Source organism: Callorhinus ursinus, unplaced genomic scaffold (genome assembly GCF_003265705.2).
Source record: "Callorhinus ursinus isolate GAN/ISIS: 27379988/994484 unplaced genomic scaffold, GSC_fseal_2.0 scaffold103, whole genome shotgun sequence".
Taxonomy (NCBI): domain Eukaryota; kingdom Metazoa; phylum Chordata; class Mammalia; order Carnivora; family Otariidae; genus Callorhinus; species Callorhinus ursinus.
In genome coordinates this window covers 360,955-387,005 of record NW_027397165.1, presented here as the reverse complement: position 1 = coordinate 387,005, position 26,051 = coordinate 360,955, and the positions used below count along the sequence as shown (strand labels likewise).

General features: G+C 43.3%; 1 long non-coding RNA gene across 1 annotated transcript in view; it reads right to left on the bottom strand.

Moving 5' to 3' along the window:
* Positions 1–26,051, bottom strand: part of LOC141371810 (uncharacterized) — a 38,388-nt gene that overhangs the window by 5,331 nt on the left and 7,006 nt on the right. The gene's annotated exons all lie outside the window — the stretch shown is intronic.

Genomic DNA, 26,051 nt, shown 5'->3' with positions numbered 1-26,051 from the left:
TTAATTTCTCAGCTCAAGCCACAGTCTAAGAACCAGAGAGCTTTCATGATGCCTAAAGGATGCTCTTATTTATTGTAGCTATAAGGCTAATGTTGCTGAAAATCAAGTACAATATTTAATTGTATGGGTTGTTGAATTGCAGTGACAGTTGAATTCACAGTCTTGACAAGTTTCTCTTGTGAAAGTTGGGGCACTGACTGGTAAAGAATGGGATCCTGAAACTTGGAATGGTAACATCAGTTTGGTTCCAGATGAAACTAACAATCTTAAACTACCAAGTCATCTGAGCCTCTCTTACTAATGGAAGTAGCTTGCCCTTCAGTGTCTTAGTCTAGCCTTTCTCTCCTTGAAAACACTGTAATAAACTCACCTGGTCCAGATGCCTTGAAAGCATATGACCATTCTCCTCAAGACCAAACACAACCACTACCTATTGCTGATAGAACCATAACTAAAGCCAAATCTTAGCACGTTCCAGGGGAACAAATGCACACTATGACTAAGGAAGAAACAGCTTATATACCTAAAGAATTGTAAGACCTTGCTAATATATATTGACAGAAACCTGGGAAATCTGCGCAGAGGCAGATTCTAAGGGTGTTCGATGAGGGAGGGCAAAATTCATCGATATGGGTACACTTACTAGAAATTCTGGATTTAATGTGTCAGTACATGCAGCTGAAGGTGGCTCTAAGAGCTTACTTTGTTGATTGGCTGAAACTGGAACTCATTTGTGGCCCACATTAATGAAACTGAGATGCCAGAGGTGCCCTGGCATGATATGGAAGAGGGAATCCAAAAGCTTAGGGTGATAGGAATGCTGGACAAGATTTATAATGTATGACCTGTACACAATCCCCAACCAAGTTCCATGAAAAGGATCAGAAGACACCTCCTTCACATTAAGACATTAAGAAATCCATTAGTGAGAGGAGGACCTGCATCCTTGGAAGCTCTGTGGTTGTTTCCCTTTGCAGGCCAGGTATGACTTCAGGGGAAGAATGACCCTGATGACAATCCAGAGATCATCAGAGCTGCCTCTCTGATCATAGGCCCAGAGTACAAGGACCCTGGGGACAGAGTGGTTTCAAAGGAGAACCCACCTCACATGGTGGTGGGTTCTGCTCCTCTACTCAGCACCGAGCTCCCCACCTACCCCAGGTATAGCTCTGGCAGCCCAGGATGGCATGGACTGCACCCAGCAGAGCCATGGGAACAAGGTGCCTCCACCCAGATTTCAATGGACCAGGCCTCTAGGCAAAGCTGCAGACTCAGGAGCACCTGGGTGGCTCAGTCGGTTAAGTGTCTGCCTTCGGCTCAGGTCATGATCCCAGGGTCCTGGGATGGAGCCCCATGTTGGGCTCCCTGCTCAGCGGGAGCCTGCTTCTCCCTCTCCTCCCCACTTGTGCTCTCTCTCGCTATCTCTGTCACTATCTGTCTCTCTCTCCCAAATAAATAAATAAAATCTTAAAAAAAAAAAGCTGCAGACTCAGGACCCCAGCCAGGAAAGCCATGGGGTCCCAGCAGAGAATTGCCTGGGGGCCAGCTACCCAAAGCTTTAGGGATCCAACCCATGCCCAGCAAAGCTGTGGAGTAAGCCTGTCACCATGTGCCTCTCTCCAGTGTGTCTGGAAGGCAAGACATCCACCCCAGTGGGCCTGGGGGGCAGAGTGCCCAGCCAAAGAGGAATACTCTTGAGCCTTAAGGTCTAATGGAATTTGCCCCATTGGATTTTGGACTTGCCTGGACCCTGACACTCTTTCCTTCTCTATTTCTCCCTTTTGTAATGGGAATGTCTATCCTATGTCTGTGCCAACATTATATTTTGCAAAGTACATGACCTGTTGGGTTCATAGCTGGAGAGCAATTTGCCTCAGGATGAATCATACCTTGAGTCTCACTCATATCTGATTTTTTAATTCTGTTCAGTTAAGCCACTGTATAGTAAGGGTATTATATAAGTAAGTATATTAGGGTTTTTTTTAATGTTTTATTTATTTATTCATGAGAGAGAGAGAGAGAGGCAGAGGCAGAGGGAGAAGCAGCCTCCCCACCTAGCAGGGAGCCCAATGTGGGACTTGATCCCAGGATCCTGGGATCATGACCTGAGCTGAAGACAGACACTTAACCATCTGAGCCACCCAGGTGCCCCTAAATCATTAGTTTTTAATGTAGTGTTCAATGATTCATTAGTTGCATTTAACACCCAGTGCTCATCACAACACGTGCCCTCCTCAATACCCATTACCCGGCCACCCCATCCCCCCACCCCACCCCCTCTGAAACCTTCAGTTTGTTCCCCAGAGTCCATAGTCTCTCATGGTTCGTATCTGATTTAGATAATATTTAGATGAGACTTTTAGATTTTAGAGTTGATGCTGGAACAAGTCAAGACTTTTGGGATTGTTGGGTTGGAATGAGTATATTTTGTATGTGAGAAGGACATGAATTTTGGGGGGTCAGGGGTAGAATGATATACCCTGAATGTATCCTCCAATTCATATGTTGAAACCTAACCCCCAGTGTGATGGTATTTGGAGGTGGGGCCTTTGGAAGGTGATTAGGTCACAAGGGTGGAGCCCTCAAGAATGGAATCAGTGCCCTTATGAAAAAGGCTCCAGAGAGATTTCTGCCCCTTCCACCATGTGAGGACACAGTAAGAAGACGGCCATCTATGAACGAGGAAGCAGGTCTCAACAGACACCAAACCTGCAGGTGCCTTGATCTTGGACTTCCCAGCCTCCAGAACTGTGAGAAGTAAATTTTTTTTTTTTTAAATAAACCACTCAGTCTATTATACTCTGTTAGGGCTGCCTGAACACACTAAGACAGGCTCCCTGTTTTCAATGGGGATGACAGATTCCCAGAGAAGCCGAGGCCAAGTGGCAACACTTAACTGCAAAAGACAAGGTAGGAACATCTACCATGAAGGGTAGCATGAATGTATAGGCAAACTGATCATGATGTCCCTAGCTATGAAATAAATGAATAGCTTACTACAATATTGCTAATCTATATGATAAGAAAGGTTCTAGATCTAGTAACCAGAAATCTGACTCAAGTCATCATAGTGGAGAGTCAACCTCTTGCTGTTTCCAGTCTCAAGTCAATTCGCAGACCCAGAGACCTTTGATTAAAGGGGAGGCCAGGTTCCCTTGAGGAAGGAACATGCATCATTGCTGCAAGAACATATTGCAAATCTTCTTCCAAACCTTCCCCAAAAGGACCTGTGGCCCTTTTAATAGAGTGAGTACCCACTGAGGAAAACGAAATACCCAGATTTTATGAGGATTCATAGGTACTGGCTCTGAATTGACACTAATTCCTGGAGACCCAAAATGCCACTGTGGCCCAACAGTCAAAGTGGGGGCTTTACTTTTACTTTACAAAGTGGTGGTCAGATGATAGAATTTTACCTCAGGTCTGATTCCCGTTGAGCCCAGTTGGTCTAGTAACCCACCTTGTGGTTATTTCCCCAGTTCTTAAATTATTATTGGAATAAATATACTTAGAAACTGGCATAATCCCCACATCAGTTTGCTGATAATAATGAGGGCCATTATGGTAAGAAGGGGCTAAGTGAAAGTGAACTTTTTCTCGCTTCAAAGTTAGTAAACCAATGATAATGCAGAGATTAATGTTACCATAAAAGACTTTAAAAAGGAAATGTGGTGATAATTATCATGTTTCCCTTTAACTCACCAGTTTGGCCTATGCAGAAGTCAGCTGAATCTTGGATAATGACTGCAGACTATCATAAATTCAATCAGGTGGTGATCCAGTTGTAGCTGCTGTTCCAGATACAGTATATTTACTGGAACAATTCAATATAACTCCTGGAACTTGGTATGCAGGTATTGGCCTGGCTAATGACTTTTTCTCCATACTAAATTTCAAGGACTACCAGAAGGTATTTGCCTTAACTACCAAGAACACCAATATAACTTGGGGGCACCTGGCTGGCTTAGTTGGTAGAGCATGTGACTCTTGATCTCAAGGTTGTGAGTTCAAACCCCATGTTGGGAGTAGAGCCTACTTAAAAAAAAAAAAGATCAACAGTATAACTTCAAAATGTTGCCTTAGGGATACACCAAATCTCCTGGTCTCTGCCATAATATAGTCTGCAGAGATCTTGATCATCTTGACACTCAACAAAACATCACACTAGGCTTCTATATTGATGAAAGGCTGATTCAATCTGGTGAAAAGGAAGTATCAAGTATCTTAGATGCCTTAGTAAGAATGACCCCAACAGAGCTCCATCCTGCCTTCTACTATGTGAGGTTACAGTAAGAAGGGAGCCATCAGTGAAGAAGCAGGCCCTTACCACACATCAGATCTGCCAATGCTGTGATCTTGGACTTCCAGCCTTCAGAAATGTGAGACATAAGTGTTTGTTGTTTATAAGTTACCCAGTCTGTGATATTTTGTTATAGTAGCCCAAACAGACTTAGATGCCGTGGTAGGCTTCTTTGGATTTTGGAAACAACACTTGAGTGTGCAACTTTGAACCATCTACAGAGTTGCCCACAAGGTTTCCAGTTTCCAATGGGACCAGAAATAGCTAAAGCTCTGCAGTTCAGACTTCAGTACAAGCTACTCTTCAACTGGGACCTTATGATCCAGCAGATCCATTGGCACTCGAAGTGTCTGTGACAAATAAGAATGCTGGATGAAGGTTCTGGCAAGCACTGATGAGAGAATCACAGTGTAAGCTGTTAGGATTTTAGAGCAAGTCTGTACCCTCTTTTGCAGATAACTATTCTCCTCTTGAGAAATAGATTCTGGCTTACTACTAGACCTTGGCAGAGACCAAACACCCAACTGTTAGGTATCAGGTAACCATACATCCTGAGAGTCCCACGTGGGTGAAAAAGACAAAAGTCTGACCCACATAGTCATATGGTTAGACATGCATAGCAGCAATTTATTATCACATGAAAAGAAACCAACTTGGGCAGGTCCAGAAGGGAAGGTCCAAGCAAGTTATATGAGCAAGTGACTCAGACTCTTTTGACACCAAGTCCTGTAATATTGCCTCCTTTCCTTCAGTCCATGTCTATGGTATCATGGGGCATTCCTTATGATGAGTTGACTGAAAAAGACAAGACTCAAGCCTGGTTTATATATGGGCATGCATGATATGCTGATACCATTTGAAAGTGGAGATGTGCATTACAGACAGTGGTGAAGGAAAATCTCCAGTGAGCAGAACACAGAGTAGTATATTTCGTTGTCTATTGTGTCTGGAGAGAGAAATAGCCAAAAGTATGGATCTACACTGATGCATGTGATCAGGGAGTTGGAAGGAATAGTACTGGAATATTAGTGACCAAGAAGCTAGGAAGAGAGAGGTGGATGGACATCTGAATGGACACAGTGAAGATATGTGTATCCCATGTGAATGCCCACCAAAAGGCATTTACTGCAGAGGAGACTCTTGGCTCTGTGCACATCACTCAGCTTCTTTCACCAGCCACCCGTGTTTGGTAAAAGAAACAATGGGCCAGTGTACTAGTCTTCTTAGGCTATAATAACAAAACACCATAGACTGGGTAGCTTAAACAACAGAAATTTATTTCTCACAGTTCTGGAGGCCGAGAAGTTCCAAAATCTGAGTGCAGGCAGATTTCATTCCTGTTGAAATCTCTCTCCATGCCTTGCAGACAGCCTTATTCTTGCTGTGTCCTCATATAACAGAGAGAGAAGGCTTTTTCACGTGTCTTTTAACAAGGGCACTGCTTCTACCATGATGGCTCCACCCTCATGACCTGATTACCTTCCAAAGACCCCATCTCCAAATACCATCACACTGCGGGTTAGGGTTCCAACATATAAATTTTGAGGGACCCAATTCAGTCCATAGCAGCCCAGGAACAAAATGGTGGAGATGGAAACTATGCCTGGACTCAACAATATGGACTTCCCTTTACTGAGGATGGCTTGGTGAAGGCTGTTGCTGAATGCCTAACTGCCACCAAACAGAGATGAAAATCGAGTCCCTGATATGGCACTATTCCTTGTGGGGACCAACCTGATGGCAGGTTGATTATATTGGACCGCTTCCATCATGAAGGGGGACAGAGATTCCTCTTTTATAGGAACAGACACATTTTCTAGATATGGTTTCCCTTTCCCACCCATAATGCTTGTGCCAACACCACCATCGGTGGACTCTTTTGCACAGCATTGCATCTGATCCAGAAACTCATTTCACAGCAAAGGAGGTGTAGCAATGGGTTCATGGCTATGGAAGTAACTGGTCTTACCACATACCACATCATCTGGAAACAGCTGGCCTAATTGAAAGTTGGCATGGCTTTGAAGACTCAGTTATAATGCTAGTTAAGGAACAACACCCTGAAAGGATGAGATTCTGTTTTATAGGATAGAGTATATACTTTGAATCAGAGACCATTATATGGTGCTAACTTCCCCCACACCCAGTTTAAATGGGCCCTGAAATCCAGGGGGAGGAGTAGGAATGGCACCTTTTACTATTACACCTAATAACCCACTCACAGAATTTTTGCTTCCCATCATGGCAACTTTGAGCTCTGCTAGTTTGGAAATCTATGTCCCTGTGATGGTTAATTTTATGTGTCAACCTGGCTGAGGCATGGCGTGCCCAGATATTTGACTAAATATTCTTCTGGGTGTGCCTATGAGAGTATTTCTGGATGGGATTAAGGTTTGAACTGGTAGACTGAGTAAAGTGGCCTCATCCAGTCCTTTGAAGGCCTGAATAGAACAAAAAGGCTGAGTAACAGAGAATTCACTCTTTCTCTGACTGGCTGTCTTTTAAACCAGGACATCAGTCTTCTCCTGCCTTCAGACTCAGATTCAGACTCAGACTCGAACTACACCATTGGCTCTCCTGGTTCTCAGGCCTTTGGACTGGGACTGGAACTATACCATTCACTCTATACTCTATGTACTGTGTACTGTGTACTATATACTACACAATCTTTGCTGGCTACAGATCTCGGGAATTCTCACCCTCCCTAATCTCATGAGCCAACTCCTTGTAATTAATCTCTTTATATATAAGAATATCCTATTGGTTCTGTTTCTCTGAAGAACACTGACTAATACAGATTTTGGTGCCAGGAGTGGAGTTAGATGAACAGAATGTTAAGGCGGAGTTTTCTAAATTGGTTCTGGAGTTTCTGGAGTTGGCTCTCTAATCTGATTAAATTTAAAGATGCTAATGACTCAATTTCCAATATAAAGAGAGCACTGATAGAACATGGCCTGATCTGGCAAGAGAGATACAGAAAATATATCCATTGGATACATCTAATCAACTTCTTATAAGAAAGAGCTCAGTGACAGTGTATATGATACTTTCAAACATTTTTAGAAAACAAATATAATGGGATTGGCCAGTTGCTCCTAATGTTGCTGGACAAAGTAGAGGAAGAAAAGGCCGAGCTCAGAGATTTGAATTCCCAGCTCAAGCACCACATAAATGACGTAAAATCTAGGTGTGCCTTGAAGAAGACCCCAATCTCCTGTAGCTGGAGAGCTGAGATTACTGAAAATCGACTGCAGTCTCATCCTACAATTGGCCAAATTATAGTGCAAATTGAACTTGCAACCTTGCAGGGTGTCTACTGTTAAAGGGTGGGCATTGATGGGAAAGGACTAGGGTCCTGTAAATTGGCATGGGTACATGTGAGAAGGCCCTAATGAAGCTGGAGACACTGTCCCTTAAATTTTGATGATTCTTTGCCAATGGAAGAAGCTTCTACCAGGCGGCACAACAATAGTTCTACTGAATTGGAAGCTGAGACATTTTGGACATTTTGGGCTCCTATGCCAGCGAAACTACAGGCAAATAAACATGGGGGGTGAGTTAATTCACTGGCTGGAATGATTGATTTTCATTACCAATGATTGAAATCAAGTTGCTGTTACATAATGGAGGCAAGGAAGACTATGCCTGCAACTCAGAGGATTATCTGGGGTGCCTCTTAGTACTACCATGCCCAATAGTAAAAGTTCATGGAGAACTAAAGCAACCCACAACAGACAGGATGATGTAGGACTCAGACCCTTTAGAAATGAAACTTTGGGGGCGCCTGGGTGGCTCAGTTGGTTAAGCGACTGCTTTCGGCTCAGGTCATGATCCTGGAGTCTCAGGATCGAGTCCCGCATCAGGCTCCCTGCTCAGCAAGGAGTCTGCTTCTCCCTCTGACCCTTCCCCCTCTCATGTGCTCTCTCTCTCTCTCTCTCATTCTCTCTCTCAAATAAATAAAATCTTTAAAAAAAAATAGAAATGAAACTTTGGGTCACTCCATCAGAGTAAAAAAAGAGCACCTGAGGTGCTGGAAGAAGGCAGAGGAAATACGGAATTGATAGTGGAAGAGGAAAGCCACAGATGGGAATTACATCAATTACAGAAATGAGTACCATTGTAGCTTTGCCTATTTTCTTTTTGCTTGTTATATTTGTGTTTATCTGTATATGCTAGCTATTTTCTTTTTCTCGCTCCTTCCCATTTTTATTTTATATACAAATAGCTGTTGGAAGTTAATCTTACAATTTAGTCTTCCAATATTAGAATGGCAGTGGGACTGTGACTAAATTGGAGGAATAATTAATATAGGCAACAATGGATACAATGACCCTTGGGACTGTATGTCTCATTTTGGGGAAAGAATGATAAATTCCTCTTTAAGAGAAGGAGAGCCATATATAGGTAGAACTAAAATTGTTTTGTTGTATAAGAATTTAAATATGTGTAGAGGGCTGCACATGTAAGCTGAGTAGTCAAGGGGTGGACTGTGCCACTTACTGATTTTTCCTCTTGGCTTCAAATTCACTCTATGCCCGCTCTGTGAAAATGGATCTGGCCCATTTAAATAGTTTTCCTTTGCCAAATGGCACTGAAGCTTTGCCAGTAGAGGGCACTGGAGACATTGCAAGGAGGAAAATGGTTCTGCTTCCTGATTCTGTTGTGCCCACTCAGCAGGCTCCTACAGCATACACAGCTTTCTCCAGCACCAGGGTGCCCCTAGATTCTCCAGTTCCTGGCTCCTGGAGTGCATGGTGACCACCAGCACCCAGCAGCCAGCAGCTTCTCCCTGAAATCCACCATCAGATGGGTTAGTAGCAGTTTGCTTCTGGCTTCTGAAGCACTCACAACTTCTTCATTTTCCAGTTCCTGAAATGCACAGCAGCCAGCAGCGCCCAGTGGCCAACGACTTCCCCTTGGCACCTTCCCTCAGGTAGTTTTGTAGCAGAGTGCCTCTGATGACACAGCTCCCCGTGAACAGCTTTCTTTGGCATCCTAGGGGGTGGCTTTCTGGCAAGTTCCACCATTCATTCAATGAGCCACAACTATATTCTCTCCCACGAGGACTGGATCTCAGCTCTGAGTTTTGGCAAGTGGAGTAGGGTCTTCCTTAGGTGTGGTATTTCAGCCATGCTCATGCTTTCCTCTACCTTCTCAAACATACGGATTATATTTATAATAGCTGTTTTAGTTATTTATCTAGTGTTCTATCATCTGGGTCATTTTTTAGGGATTATTTTTCTTCTCACTAGGGGTTGTATTTTCTGGCTTCTTTGCATGCCTGATAATCTTTTATTGGATGCCAGACATTGTAAATTTTACCTTGTTGAGTGCAGAATTTGGGGGGGGGTACTTAAAACACTGTGTGTGTGAGCGGGGGAGTTCTGGGGCACAATTAATGTGATCCTTTTGAGGCTTGCTTTTAAGTTTCTTAAGCTGGACCTGAATGGTCTTTAGTTCAGAGCTAATTTGATAGTCTAGAGCTAATTTGGTACTGAGGCAACACCCTTCTGAGTTCTCCATTCAGTGCCTTGTAGATTTTTCCACTCAGACTGGTGTGGTGATGGACTACTACCTCTGAGGATTATTCCTCCTGATCCTTTTCAGTGGACTTTTCCTGGCCTCAGGCAGTTTCCTCACATACGTTTGCTGCTCAGTACTTGGTTGAAGACTTGAAGGGAACCCTCTGTAGATCTCCAGAGCTTTCTCTCTCTGTGAAGCTTCCTTCTCCATAGTACTCTGTCCTATTCTGAGAATTCTAGCTGTTGTGACCTCCACAAACTCTTACTATGTCTTTCAGGGATCATTTCTATAGTTTGTTACTATGTCTTCTAAACTCAAGGAGACCACCAGGTTCCTTTTGAGTCGCACCCCCCCACACACCCCACACAACACCTGGAAATTCTCTCCAGGCAGTCATATGGTTCACTCATCTGTTTGCCTTCTCTCTGGGATCATGGTCCCATCTGTCCTGCTGTCTAATGTCTAGTAACCATTGTTCCATATATCTTACCTGGTTTTTCAGTTGTTTAAGGCAGGAGAGTAAATCTAATCCCTGTTACATTATCATGGCTGTAAACAGAGGTCCCCAAACTCTCTTTTCTGACCCATCTGAGACATTGCCTTCTGCAACTCACAGTCATTACCAGAATCCCTACATCCTCAACCTCTTCGCTGAAGGTTGAATTCACCTTCTTGCTCCAAAGGGAACCTGAATCTTCCTGGACAATACTGTAGCTCGCTCAAGCAGTGAATTCTCTCCCATAGTTCTCATACCAGTGATTCAGGAGGCATAGGTGTCCTCCTTGAACTTCATGCACAACCCCAGACCATGCTCCTTCCCTCCTCAGGAAGTCCCCCAGCTCCTTTGAGGCACAAACATCAGGTTATATGGCCCTCTATGCATCTTTGTTACAGTCATCTACCAAGCTCCTCATCACCCCCCTTTGGGTTTTGAGGATTTTTTCCTGGATCACTGGATCACTGTGACTCTCTCCAATACCTCTCTTGTCCAGAATCTTGGTGATTTCAAAATCCAAATCGATGGTGGATTCAAAATACACATTCCAACCACCTAGCAATTTCCTGTGACATCAGCTGGGTGTCCTACGATTCAACTCAATTCTAACACTATCTACCTGCAGATAGTAGATCCCACAGGTTAGGGGCTCAGTCCTATAAGACTGCTCCACCCCTAAATTCAGATGCCAGTCGCAAGTCTAGGTTGTCACCTGTGCTTCTGACCAATAGGCCGTAGATATGAGAGTCTAATGACCCCCTCCTTGGGTTTGATTAACTTGCTAGAGTGGCTCACAGAACTCAGGGAAATATTTACTTATGTTTACCAGATGGACGAGATGTGTAGGGCAAGGTAGGTGGGAAGAGGCACTGAGCTTCCATGTCCTCTCCACAGTTATGGCACTCTCTCAACACTTCCACACCTTGTTCATCAACCCAGACGCTCTCCAGACCTTGTACTTTGGGGATTTTATGGGGATTTCACCATGTAGGCACAGTCAATCATTAACTCCATTTTCAGCCCTTTTCCCTTTGCAAATGAATAGAGGGGTGGAGCTGAAAATTCCAAGTTTCTAATCATGGTTTGGTTTTTCTGGTGACCAGCCCTCATCCAGGAGCCATCCAGGAGCCCATCCAGAGTCACTTCACTAGAATAAAAGACACTCCTCCTATCACCCAGGAAATTACATGGGTTTCAGGAGGCCTGTGTCAGGAGCCAGGGACAGAGACCAATATATATTTTCTACTATCTCACAGACTTCAACGTATGTATTTTGAGGGGACACAGAAATTCAGTCTATAGCACAAAACAAGGAGGAAATACTCAAAATTACAGTCCTCGGTTCTGTAACTGGCCACATGCTTGTAGCTAGTATTTATAACCACCTTCTTCACCTACCTATTCCATATTCCCTCCCCTTGCCCTCAGCAAGCACCTCAACTGGTTGTGGTCCTTTACTGGTGGGGTGATCCAAACCTTCATTCCTGAAGGGTCTGGGCCATTAGTTGTCCTACCTGGATTGGGTTGTTGTAGTTATTCCATTGACCTTAATCACAGGGCCCTGTAACACTAAGAGATGCCCTAAGGGATCTTCCGTATTCCAGACACACTCTTCCTTATCTCTATTGTGGGGTAGCAGTCCAATTTCCCCTGGGTAGTCAGGATCAGTCACACAGCCGGTGCAGGACCTCCCTTCTTTACCTGTTGATTCAGAGGCATGGGCAGCCCAAAGGGGGCTGGGTGGCAGACTCAACTTCCAGTTCAATGGACTCATTATTGTGTCTCCTGGCAGAAGCATTTCACCTTTTGGAAACAAGACTTCTAGGCCTTCAGAGCATAACGTTATGGGAACAGGAAGCACCCTGTGGACCAGTCAAGTTGACTTATAAAATTAACCATCACACACTTCAACCCCATTAGCACCTTGAATTTATTGACTCTATTACCTTTTCACTGTTCCATACCTCTCTCATGTCCTCACTTCCCAATTTACCCAGCTTAAATTCTATGCTCCATAACTGTGTCCCTTTCTTACTTCGTTTAATTCACTCCAGCCTAGCTCCTAATGAAATCATGGACCCAAGCAGTGATCACTAATGGTTGTTACATCCCAAGAAAAGACACATTAGATATCATTGGTTGTGCATGATGATGTCCTCTTCTGTGTGCCTGTGTCTGACAGTGTTTTAAGAAAATTTCTATGGCTGGCTCAGTATATGTGACCCCAGTCTGCATGGTCCTCTGTTTCTCAGTACCTTTGTTTGTTGAGTGTGTACCTGTGTGACTGTGTCTACACAGATCTGGTTTGGTATCCCTGTATGTTAGCCTGTGTAGGCTCTGTCCATGTCAGTGTTCATGGGCTGTGTCTGTGCATGGCATGTGGGTCTCTATGTGACTTGTGTCTCTTTGTGAGTGACTGACAGTCACTATACTCGGTGTCCCTGGGTGACTGTGTCTGCATGTGTCTCTGTTTGCTGTTGCCATACATCAGAGTATGTGTGCTTGTATCTGTGTTTGTGTTGTGTGTATGTGTGTGTATGAGTAATGCATGGTCACTCTAGGTGGGTGTCTCTGGGTGATTCAGGGGCTGTGCCTGGCTGCCCCCTTTCTATGTATTTGTGCCTCTGACTGAAAAGAGAGGGTGGGGAGAGAGAGAGAGAGAGAGAGCAAGCAAAAAGACTCTGATCTAAAATTTTCTCCCCTCCCACTCTCATAGGCCAAGGTCACCATCTTGCAGCCTCAGGATATACTACAGGAGACAGGTGATCCACTGGGTGAGAAGCACCTGCCATCTGTACCCAAGGCTCTCCCCAGATGCAGGAGGGGCTTTCTCCCGGGAAGGAGAGAAGGAAAGAAAGGGGGAAGAAGATGAGGTGACCCCTTGGTATCCCCAAATGGTCTAGGAATACTCCACCTCCCTGTCTACATTCCCTCCCTGACCCCCCATTCTAGCCCTGACTTACCCTCAAGTCTTAATTCTATTCTGACCCCATCCCCAGCAGATTCACTGAAATGCCATATACCCATACCTACCTCCTGTGCCCATGACCCTTCCCACCACCATCTGTACCTGCCCTGCTCCAGGAGAGCCTCTCCTCTCCTTCCTCCCTCTGTGCTACCAGACTGAGCCAAGCGGGAATGTGTGCCTGGCAAAAACCTGAGCCCCAAGCATTTCTGCCCTTATTGGATCCTAGTCACTAGCCAAGCTTATTTCCAACTCAAAACCTTTACACTGTCCTCTGCCTGGAATACCATTCCCCCAGATCAGTGCACAACTGGCTCCTTCAGGTCACCATTCCAGTCTAAGTTCATGTGTCACCTCAGAAAGGCCTTCTCTGATCACCACTGGTAAGTACCCTCCCTGCTTCATTTCCTTCAGGGCATTCATCACCACCTGACCTAATGTACTGACTTGTTTGTTTTCTGTTTGCTATCTCTGCCAGAATGGCAGCTTCCCTGGGGCAAGGGTTTAGGCCTATTTTGTTCACCAAGGTTTCCCCAGCACCTAGAATATATAGGTGCTCAATAAGGAATTGATGAATTAAAAGATCTCCTGGTGTTAGATGTGGGCCCTAATCTCCCCCAGCCCCCCACTGTGTGCCTCACTGCTAATGGCCCTAACAGAGGGCAGGACAGAGCTGGCTGAAGGTGAAGTCACAGAACCAGTTAGGTCAAGGGCACCAGGCCGGCCTGTACCTGGCAGTTCCGTGCTGGGCACACTCCCTGCACCCAGCCTTGGTTCCTACACCTGGGGAGCTGGTGCCCTAACCATGGCAGCTCAGATCAGCAACATGGAGATTTTGTCTAGCTGAGAAGCCTCTGGTGGCCTGGGGTAGGGGGCAGGCCCACAGTCCCTCTAGGGAGGGTAGCCCTGCCACCTCTCCTTCCCCCTGGCCCTGAAAGTGGCAGAGATGGAGGGCCTCTCAGAGTGCTCAGATGCTCACCCTGGCTCTGTGATGAACAACTGCATTCATTTATGGTTTATCCTTCCTAGGTTTCTTCTTTGCAAAAATAAGCAGATACAAGTCTATATTCTCCCTTTTTAAAGATTTTATTTATTTATTTAAGAGAGAGAGAGAGAAAATGCAAGCAGGGGGAGAGGGAGAGAATTTCAAGCAGACTCCACACTGAGCATGGATCCCAACAAGGGGCTCAACCTCACAACCCTGAGATCATGAGCTGAGCTGAAACCAAGAGTCAGTGACTTAACCGACTGAGCCACCCAGGTGACCCGATACATGTCTATATTCTTATTTCTTCTTTATTATAAAAAGATAACACTTTATTTTTATTTTTTTAAAGATTTTTATTTATTTATTTGAGAGAGTGTGCGCGCATGTGCGCGCACGAGTGGGGGGGAGGGGCAGAGGGAGAGAAAGAAGGAGACTCCCCGCTGAGCAGGGAACCTGACAAGAGGCTCGATCCCAGGACCTGGCATCATGACCTGAGCCAAAGGCAGATGCTTAATCGACTGAGCCACCCAGGTGCCCCAACACTTTCTTTTTAAAACCCAATAGATGAAATGGCCAATTCACCAAACCATCAAGCCTCCTAGAACCCAACTGATGAAAGCTAATTTACTGAAAAACCAATGTGCTGAATTCTTGAGAATCTGGGAAAATTTGAGTTCCACTCAAGTCCTGGGTGGTCAACCAAATCTAGGTCAATTCACTGCAGCTGTTCTGCTGCCAGAGGCAGCAGCATGGATGATCACAAACCAAATCTTGGGGGGGAAAAAACCCAGAAATGGGTTGTCCTGCTCACTTGGCAATTGGGCACCAGGGGAGGATCCCAGGCAGCAGAGTAGCTTCCTCCCATGGAGCCCAGAGCCAGGGTGAGGCAGGAGTCAGATAGTGAAGATGAGGGGGAGCAAGGTCCATCTCGAAGTCAAACTTTTCTAGATACTGAGAGCCATGAGCTGAGCCTCACCCCAAGAAAAGGCTCTAGTAATCTTAATGATCTCAGGTTTGACAATGAAGTCTTAGGTACGACACCAAAAGTACAGAAAACAAGAGACAAAATAGATAAATTGGATTTCATCAAAATTCAAAACTTTTGTGCATCAAAGGACATTATCAAGACAATGAAAAGACAACCTACAGAACAGAGCAAAGTATTTATAAACCATATATCTAATATATATTCAAAATAAGTAAAGAACTCTTGCAACTCAACAAAAACAATCTGATTTTTTTTAAAGATTTTATTTATTTATTTTCACACAGAGAGAGAGACACAGAGAGAGAGGGAACACAAGCAGAGGGAGTGGGAGAGGGAGAAGCAGGCTTCCCGCTGAGCAGGGAGCCCGACGTGGGGCTCGATCCCAGGACCCTGGGATCATGGCCTGAGCTGAAGGCAGACACTTAACAACTGAGCCACCCAAGCGCCCCAACAATCTGATTTTTAAAGTGGGCAAAGAGCTTAAATAAATAGTTCTCCAGGGGCTCCTGGGTGGCTCAGTTGGTTAAGCGTCTGCCTTCGGCTCAGGTCATGATCCCAGGGTCCTGGGATCGAGTCCCGCATCAGGCTCCCTGCTCAGTAGGGAGCCTGCTTCTCCTCTCCCTCTGCTGCTTCTCCTGCTTGTGCTCTCTCTCTTCTCTCTCTCTGTCAAATAAATAAATAAGTAAATAAAATCTTAAAAAATATATTTCTCCATAGGTATACAAATGGCCAGGAAGCACATGAAAAGACGCTTAACAGCATTCATCATTAGGGAAATACAGATCAAACCCACAGTGAGGTACCATCCCCACTAGGATAACTGTAGTACAAACAAAGAAGCAAAATAAGTGTAGGCAAGGATGTGGAGAAATTGGAACCCTTGTGCACTGCTGGCGGGAATGAAAAATGGTTCAACCACTGTGGAAACTGTGGAAGTTCCCCAAAAACCTAAACAGAATTACCACAATTCCAGCAATTCCACTACTAGGTAGACACCCAAAAAAAGAACTGAAAACTGTTACTCAACAAATACATGTACACACACATTCATGGCATCACTACTGACAATCGCCAAAAGGTGGAAACAGCCCAGATGTCCATCAACAGATGAATATCAGATAAACAAAATGTGGTATAAACAGACAATGGAATATTATTCAGTCATAAGAAGGTATGAAGTACATGATACATGCTACAATGGGGATGAATCTTGGAAACATTATGTAATGTGAAAGTAGACTCAAAAGGTCACATACTGTATAAAAATCTAGAATAGGTATGGGGCGCCTGGGTGGCTCAGTCGTTAAGCATCTGCCTTCGGCTCAGGTCATGATCCCAGGGTCCTGGGATCGAGCCCCGCATTGGGCTCCCCGCTTGGTGGGAAGCCTGCTTCTCCCTCTCCCTCTGCTTGTGTTCCCTCTCTCACTGTGTCTCTCTCTGTCAAATAAATAAAACCTTTAAAAAAAAATCTAGAATAGGTAAACCCATTGAGATAGAACACAGATTGGTGGTTATCAGAGGCTGGGGATGGAATGGGGAGCGATTGCTTAATGGGTACAGGATTTCCTTTTGGGGGTGAGGGAAACGTTTTGGAGCTAGATAGAGGTAGTGACTATACAACATTGTGAATATACTAATTGCCACTGAATTGCTCACTTTATAATAATTTTATTACAAACTTTAAAAAAAAGGCAAAAAGGAAGAAGAAAGAGGAGAAAAAGAAGAAAGGGAAGGATCGGGGTAGATCCAAATCTCTGGTGGGGCCTGGGAGAATGGGTTTTCCTTCAGACATTTTTTCCAGCTTTATTTTTTTAAGATTTATTTATTTATTTGAGAGAGAGAGAGAATGAGTGCAGGGGGAGGAACAGAGGGAGAGGAAGAGAGAAACTCAAGCAGACTCCATGCAGAGCAGGGAGCCGACACAAGGCTGGCTCCCAGGACCCTGAGATCACAACCTGAGCTGAAACCAAGACTCAGACACTTAACTGACTGAGCCACCCAGGTGCCCGTTTTCCAGCTTTATTGAGATATAATTGACATATAACACTGTAAGTTTAAGGTGTACGATGTATTGATTTGATACATATATACTGTTTGATACATATATACCTTATCACAATAAGGTTAGTTAATGCCTCCTTTACCTCATATAATTACCACTTTGTTGTTGTTGCTGTTGTCGTTGTGTTGTTATGATGAGGATATTAAGACACCATTCTCATAGCAACTTTCAAGTATACAATACAGTGTTATTAACTATAGTCACCAGACTGTACATTAGATCCCAGATCTCTATCTCTCATTCTCTCTCTCAAATAAATTTATTCACCTTATAACTGAAAGGTTCTACCCTTTGACCTTTACACATTTTTATCACAGTAATTCATGAGCATAGGAATAAGTCCCATGATCCCAAAGGGCTTTTGGTGAAAAGCAAGATTTCTGTCTGCCCCTCCCCACCCCATACTGCAGCCCCATAGACAAGCACTTTTACCTCTTTGACTTCATTCTGATTTTAGTTCTTCCAGTGCTTAGAATTTTCAGAATATAGGTCTTTCACCTCTTTGGTTAAGTTTATTCCTAGGTATTTTATTATTTTGGGTGTAATTATAAATGGAATTGTTTTCTTAATTTCTCTTTTTTTAAGATTTTTTTATTTTCAAGCAATATCTACATCCAATGTGGGGCTCAAACTCACAACCCTGAGATCAAGAGTTGCATGCTCTACTGATGAGCCAGCCAGGTGCCCCTTATTTTCTCTTCCTGATGCTTCATTATTAGCGTGTAGAAATGTAACAGATTTCTGTACATTGATCTTGTATCCTGTGACTTTACTGAATTCATTTATCAGTTCTAATAATTTTTTGGTGGAGTCTTTAGGGTTTTCTATATATTGTATCGTGTCATCTGCATACGGTGAAAGTTTTACTTCTTCCCTACCAATTTCGATGCCTTTTATTCCTTTTTCTTGTCTGATTGCTGTGGCTAGGACTTCTAGTACTATGCTGAATAAAGGTGGTGAGAGTGGACATCTTTGTCTTGTTCTTGACCCTAGGGGAAAAGCTCTCACAAACCCCTCAGTTTTTTAAAAGATTTAAGTAGGGCGCCTGGGTGGCTCAGTTGATTAAGCGACTGCCTTCTGCTCAGGTCATGATCCTGGAGTCCCGGGATCGAGTCCCATGTCGGGCTCCTTGCTCAGCAGGGAGTCTGCTTCTCTCTCTGACCCTCTTCCCTCTCGTGCTCTCTATCTCTCATTCTCTCTCTCAAATAAATAAATAAAATCTTTAAAAAAAAATAAAAGATTTAAGTAATCTCTACACTGAATGTGGGGCTTGAACTCATGAACCCAAGATCAAGAGTCCCATGGTCTTCCAACTTGAGCCAGCCAGGTGCCCCCAAAACCCCTCAGTTTTAATGCACATGTTATGAGAGTCCTGATTTATCAGTCATCTACCAACCCTCACATCTCTAGAATTTTAGTTCCTAGATTACTATCACTGTCTCCAATACCACCTCTCCCTTGAACCTTGATGATTTCATTCCTCCTTAAATGACCTTCCATCTTCACATAGAGACCTGGCCTCTCACTTTTTTGACCTTCTTTCCTCCAGTCATCTTCCCATCCACTCACATCCATAAAAATAACCTTGACATTGTTACCCAAACTGGAACAAGTACAGTATTAAGTTCATGCATCCCACTCTCAGACAACTTCTTCCTGTTGTTTCAGCTCATTCTCTCTAGTACCCCAACTATAATAATCACCACACCCTAAGAAACAGACAGTGAAACACCCTAAAGGCTTTGCACCCATGGAACAGACACCTAGGCATATGAGAGACAACTTGCCATGGAAACATCACCCCAAATCATTCTGACTTCAAATTCTGACACAGATCTATGAAAATCTCAGAAACCTCCTACATGGACAGAACTCCCAAAACTCAGGTATGTCACAGACTGGACACAAATCTCCAAAAGGATCAGAAACTTCACACCCTGGGACACAGACCACTCCCAAAAGTACAGGGATTTCACAACCTGGGACACAGACCCCACAACAGCACAGATCTCATCCTCTGTAACATATCTGCAAATAACTTAGATACCTCATACATCAGATACATATCCCTTAAAAGTTCTGAGACTTCAAACCCTGACACAAACCTGCCCAAACCTCAGAGACCTCAAAACCTAGAAGGAGACTCCCCAATCTTCTCAGACACCTCACACACCAGGCATGAATGCTCAAAGGGCTCAGAGGCACCACACACCAGATCCTAAACATCTTAAAAACTATGTACTCTGAAACACAGACCCACAAAAAGCTCATAAACCACATATGGTGGGCACAGACTCCCAAAAGCCGATACAACTCATGCTATGGACACAGAATCCCAAACCAATTTTAGACTTTACACCTTGGGACACAGAAACCCTGAAAGAATGCAAACATCAGATCCTAGAACAAGAAACTTTAAATCAGCTCAAAGGTTATCATTAGATGGCCCATCTCCACAAAGGCATAATAGAGAATTTAACACCTAGAGATACCACCCTACAAAGAGTTCAGAGACCACACATGCTGAAAAAGATCCCACAAGAGAGACATCTCATTCTATGATAAAATCACCCAAACAGCCTTAGATACCACACATGTAGGGATATAGACCCACAAAGTGCTTGGGTGCTATCATCTCAGACAGAAACCCAGACAGCTGAGTGACCTCACATTCTGGATGTAGGTACTAAATCAGCTCAGAGGCCTGAAACATACCTCTGAACAGTAATCAGGAATGAAAACCTTGGGGCGTCTGGGTGGCTCAGTTGGTTAAGCATCTGCCTTCAGCTCAGGTCCTGATCCCAGGGTCCTGGGATCGAGCCCCACATCGGGCTCCCTCAGCCGGGGAGTCTGTTTCTCCCTCCCCCTTCCCCCACTCATGCTCTCTCTCACTTGTTCTTTCTCTTAAATAAATAAAATCTTTAAAAATAAAAATAAAAAATAAAAAAAGGAATGAAAACCTTAAAATGCCAGAGCCTCCACACTCAGGGACACAGACCCACAGAATATTAAATCTTCACCATCAGGGAGAGTCTCACAAAGGTTGAGAGTCCCCGCACCCTGGATAGCAGAAACACAAAGAGCTCAGAGGCCTTGTATCCAGGCAGAAAATAAACAAATCACCTTGAAGAATTCATAACCTAGAAAACAGGGTACCAAAAAACTTAAGAGACCTCACACCTGGGACACAGGCCACAGAAGAGCTCAGAGATTTCACTCCGTGGAACAAAGACTCAAATAACTCAGATACCACACACCATGGTATAGAGACTCTACAGATTAGACTACAGATGAAAGATATCAAAACTTGGATAAAGTCCCTCAAGCAGCTCAGACACCTCATACCCTCATACACAGAACACCCAGTTATCACCATATGCTAAGATGCCTCCATCAGCCTTTGAGATTTCACAACTTGGAAGAAAGAGTCCCAAAATTACTTGTCCATTTAATATCCTGCAAAGAGACACTAAAAAGCTCAATGACCTCGCATTTTGGACATAGTTGCTAAATCACCTCAGAAACCTGTCACAAAGCTAAACACACCTTGGAATAGCAACATGGCCTTAAATCCAAGGAGAGAACATTCAGAGATGTTTACAGTGAGGGATGCTGACCCTCAAAACATCAAGTACTTCACAATAATGGAAACGGACTCAAAGACTTCAGAGAATTCATGCTACAGTCAAAAGTAAACCAGCTCAGAGATTGCACATACCAGGAAGTATGAGATGTCACACATTGAGAAGTAGAACCCCCCAAGGTTTCAGAAGCCTCATAGCCTGAGGCATTCTGAAACTCGGATTCCCAAACATCCCCAGGAGTTCACAGCCCCGAACAAAGAAGCACAAACATCTCAGTGACCTTACATTTGTGACACAGACTCCCAAACACATCCAGAACCTCATGCCATGGGTCAGCAACCCCAAATAGCTCAGCAACCCCAAATATCTAGAAACATAGACCCAAAATACTCAAAGTCTTCACATATTGGGAAACAGAACCCCAAACAGTTCACAGACCCCAAACTCTAGGACACAAATCCCCCAAAGAACTCTGAGCTCTCACACTAGGCTATTTAAGGAACCAAAGAGAAGCCTCACACTGCCCCCTACAGATAAAGGACACAGTCTAGGTGGTCTGGCCTTGTGGCTGTTGTCTCCCTCCTCCAGCTCTGGGGGCAGGGAGGGAGCTTTCTCTGGATTCTGCGTTATCCTTCTTGTGAGACCCTAGTGGAGTTCCTGGAGTAAAAGCCTGCACTCACTCCACAAGCTTCACAGTCTCCTTCCAATTGGTCTCCAGCAATTTGTCAAAATTTCTTTTAATGTTCTTCTTAGCTCACTTAGCTCACTTAGCATCCAGTGGCTTCCTACTCAGGTGAACAAATGCTCTGGTCTTATGTCTCCCTGGGGGCAACTTGTTTCTCTCCAGATTTCAGGATAGCCATCTCTCCTGTGATCTCAGTTCTCTGATGAGTTTACATAGTCATCAATTTGCTCCTATCTTTCTTGTAAGGATGGGAGTTTTTTTCTGCAGTTCTTGACATGTCCAAGTTGAAACCAAACGTCTTTTATTTTTTATCTTAAAAACTTGCCTTCTTTCAATTTATTTTTTTAAAGATGTATTTATTTGAGAGAAAGAGAAAGAGAGTGCAAGCTGGGAGAGGGGCAGAGGAAGAGGAAGAGAATCTCAAGCAGATGCCCCACTGAGCTTGAAGCCCCACGGAGGGCTCAGTCCGTGAGCCCAGGTCAGATGCTTAACCAACTGAGTCACCCAGGTGCCCCTCCTCCTTTTCAATTTAAAAAAGGAGGGTGGAGGGCTTCGGAGGCTGACTCAGTTAGTGGAGCATGTGACTCTTGATCTCAGGGCTGTGGGTTTGAGCCCCACGTTGGGTGCAGAGATTACTTAAAAATAAAATAAAATAAAACTCTCCTCCTTTTCATGTATTTCTCTTAAGCCATTATCTATTGTGTTTCTTTGCTCTGGTGGTCCTTCTAGTTTAGTCATTTCTTTTTTTTTTTTTAAAGATTTTATTTATTTATTTGAGAGAGAGAGAGAGAATGAGAGATACAGAGCACGAGAAGGAAGAGGGTCAGAGGGAGAAGCAGACTCCCCGCTGAGCGGTGAGCCCAATGCGGGACTCGATCCTGGGACTCCAGGATCATGACCTGAGCCGAAGGCAGTCGCTTAACCAACTGAGCCACCCAGGCGCCCTCTTGTATTATTTCTTAATCTATTAGCTCATTTGGAAATACTAAGATGGAGTTTTCATTTGTTTTATAGGCACGTCTTTCTGGCATTCTCTCATTGCCTATAGGGACGTTATTCTGCTCCTTATCCTCTTTCTTCTTCCGATAAATTTACACGGGATTTGACCTCCATTCTTTTATACGGAATTAATTTTCTTGAATGTTTAGAAGGGAGGCATGGTTCAAGATAACTTTTCTAACTTCATAGCTCTATAGCTCCCTCTTCTGTTTTTGTAAAGAGCTCAAAACTGTGGGAGCTGGCTTTTGGAGGTATTGGGGCTTCTGTTCTCCCTCACTTTTACGTGGAGCTTCTTCTTTCCTTTACTCCTAATTTTTACTCCTGGTGTTAGTAATTTGAATTCTCACTCCACCCCCACCCTCCCAATCAGTCCTACTAGGAGTTTTCCTATTTCATTGACCTTTAAGGGATTCCTGGCTGGCTTGGTCCATAGAGCACGCAACTCTTGATCTCAGGGTTGTAAGTTCCAGGCCCATGTTGGGTGTAGAGAGTACTTAAAAATAAAATCTTTAAAAAAAAAAAAAAAAGAGGCAAGAAAGAAGAAAAAAGAAGTAGGATTCAAAAAGTTACTTGGTAAAAAATAAGTTCAAATATATTAATAATTTTTATACTTTAAACAATAAAATAAGGGGTGCCTGCGTGGTTCAGTCAGTTAAATGTCCAACTCTTGATTTTAGCTCCGTTCAGGATCTCAGGGTCGGGGATTGAGCCCCGCCTTGGGCTCTGGGCTGGGTGTGGAGCCTGCTTAAGATTTTCTCTCTCTCCCGGGCGCCTGGGTGGCTCAGTTGGTTGAGCGACTGCCTTCGGCTCAGGTCATGATCCTGGAGTCCCAGGATCGAGTCCCACATCGGGCTCCCTGCTCAGCGGGGAGTCTGCTTCTCCCTCTGACCCTCTTCCCTCTCGAGCTCTCTATCTCTCATTCTCTCTCTCTCAAATAAATAAATAAAAAATCTTAAAAAAAAGATTTTCTCTCTCTCCCTCCCCTCCCCCCGCTCTCTCTATTATTAAAATAAAATAATTAGTAAAACTTGTTTCATAAAAAAAAGTGCCAACATACTGTCATATGCTGCAGGTAGGAATGGTAAATAGTACAAGACCTATGGAGGACAATTTGGCAATATCTATTGAAATTACAAATGCACATATACCCCTTGACACAGTAATTCCATTTCTGTGGCTATGCAAAATAATGCACATACAAGATTATTTATTACAGCATTTTTATAGTTAGAAACTGGAAACAACCCAAGATTAAGTAAATTATGGTACATGAACACAAACATGTTAAGAAGCTGCAAAAAAAGAATGAGGAAGCTGTCTGTGCAGTGATATGTATAGATTTCTAGGATATTTAGTTAATAAAGCAAGATGCAATGCCGTATATCTAGTGTGCTACCTTTTGCGTAAGAGAGAGGGGGGCGTATACATTTGTATTGCTTGTATGTGCATAAAGATATTCTGGATGGATACACACTAAACTAATAAAGATGGTTACAGAAGAAAACCCAAGTTCTTTGGCCTGGAATACAAGTCCTTCTAGGATATGCTTTGAAGCCAGACTGCCTGACACTTCTTTTAGTATACAAGACTTTGGTCAAATTAATGTTTCCTCATCTGAAGCATAAGGATAATAGTACCTATACTCACAGGGTTGTGAGGATTAAATGGATTAATACACATAAAGTGTCTGGCACATAGTTAACATGTAATAAACATTAGCTAATTTATCATCTCTGTTGTCTGGCTCTAGCCTAACTTTCCATCCGTATACTGAACAGCTCCCTTACGATTCTCAAGCCCAGCTGCATAGTAGGATCACCCGGAAGACCTTTTAAAAAATACTGAAAAAATACTCTTTGCAGATGACATGATACTATATATAGAAAAGCCTAAAGACTCCACCAAAAACTATTAGAACTGATAAGTGAATTCAGTAAAGTCACAGGATACAAGATCAATGCACAGAAATCTGTCACATTTCTACACACTATAATGAAGCAGCCGAAAGAGAAAATAAGAAAGCAATCCCATTTACAATTACACCAAAAATAATAAAATACTTAGCAATATACTTAACCAAAGAGGTGAAAAAAACCTATATTCTGAAAACTCTAAGACACTGATGAGAGAAATTGAAGGTGACACAAAGAAATGGAAAGACATTCCATGCTCATGGCTTGGAAGAACAAATATCGTTAAAATGTCCGTACTACCAAAAGCAATCTACACACTTAATGCAATTTTGATAGGGATCAAAATACCAACAGCATTTTTTACAGGACCAGAACAAACAATCCTAACATTTGTATGGAAACACAGAAGACACCCCCAAGAGCCAAAGCAATCTTGAAAAAGAAAAACAAAGCTGGAGGCATCACAATTCCAGACTTCAAGCTATATTACAAAGCTGTAGTAATCAAAACAGCATGGTGCTGACACAAAAATAGACACATAGATCAATAGAACGGAACGGAAACCCCAAAAATAAACCTACAATTATATGGTCCATTAATCTTTGACAAAGGAGGCAAGACTATACAATGGGAAAAAGACAGTCTCTTCAATAAATGGTGTTGGGAAAACTGGACAGTAACATGCAAAAGAATGAAACTGGACCACTTTCTTACACCATACACAAAAATAAACTCAAAATGGATTAAAGACCTAAATGGGAGACCTGAAACCATAAAACTCCTAGAAGAAAACATAGGCAGTAATTTCTCTGACATTGGCCATAGCACCATCTTTCTAGATATGTCTCCTGAGGCAGGGAAACAAAAGCAAAAATAAACTACTGGGACTACACCAAAATAAAATCTTCTGTGCAACAAAGGAAGCAATCAACAAAACTAAAAGACAACCTACTGAATGGGAGAATATATTTGCAAAGGACATATCCAGTAGAGAGTTAGTATCCAAAAAATATAAAGAACTTATACAACTCAACACCCAAAAAACAAATAGTCCAACTAAAAAATAGGCAGAGGACAGGAACAGACATTTCCCCAAAGAAGACATCCAGATGGTCAACAGACACACGAAAAAATGTTCGACATCACTCATCATCAGGGAAATGCAAATCAAAACTACAAGGAGATATCACCTCACACCTGTCAGAATGGCTAACTTTAAAAACACAAGAAACAACAGGTGTTGGTGAGGATGTGGAGAACAAGGAACACTTGTGCACTGTGGGTGGGAATGCAAACTGGTGCAGCCTCTGTGGAAGACAGTATGGAGGTTCCTCAAATAGTTAAACAGTTAAAAATAGAACTACCCTATAATCCAGTAATTGCACTACTGGGTATTTACCCAAAGAATACAAAAACACTAATGCAAAGGTTTACATGTACCCCCTATGTTTTAGGGGCATTATTTGGAAGTAGCCCAAGTGTTCGCCGATAGATGAATGGATAAGGAAGTGATATATATATATATATATATATATATATATATATATA